The sequence below is a fragment of the Eurypyga helias genome, unplaced genomic scaffold (assembly GCF_000690775.1).
Source record: "Eurypyga helias isolate BGI_N326 unplaced genomic scaffold, ASM69077v1 scaffold29823, whole genome shotgun sequence".
Lineage (NCBI taxonomy): Eukaryota > Metazoa > Chordata > Aves > Eurypygiformes > Eurypygidae > Eurypyga > Eurypyga helias.
Window position 1 is genome coordinate 1 of NW_010243541.1, and position 537 is coordinate 537.

Below are 537 nucleotides of genomic sequence, written 5' to 3' on the forward strand. Positions count from 1 at the left end.
GGCTACGGGCTCTGCTCGGCCACGGGACCTGCTGGGCCTGGGACCTACTTGGCCTGGGCCTTGCTTGGCCACGGGCTCACCTTGGCCATGGGCCCTGCTCGGCCTGGGTCCTGCTCAGCCACAGGCCCTGCCTGGCCAAGGGCTTCCCCTGGCCTGTGCCCTCCTCATCCATGGGCCTGAGACAGCCTGGGCCCCAGCTTGTCTCTGCCTCCCCCCTAACTCGTCCCTGGCCCCCCAGCTCAACCCTAGCCCCAGAGCTCATCCTGGGCTCCAAAACCCACCTCAGCCCTCCCGCTTGTCCCTGGCCCCCTCATCCCTGGCCTCACAGCTCTTCTCTGTCCCCTCTCACTGGGGTGGATGGCAGAGAAAGCACAAGTCGCTCTGCAACAGCTGCTGCATTTGCCCCAGCAAAGAAAATCTGTTTCTGGCTGAAGCATTTTGCTAAACTCTTCAAAGCATTTGGGTTGTGACCAGGTACATTTTTGGTTACTTGGGAAAAGGCAGCTTGCACGTCGCTGCCAGCTCCCACCATCTGGA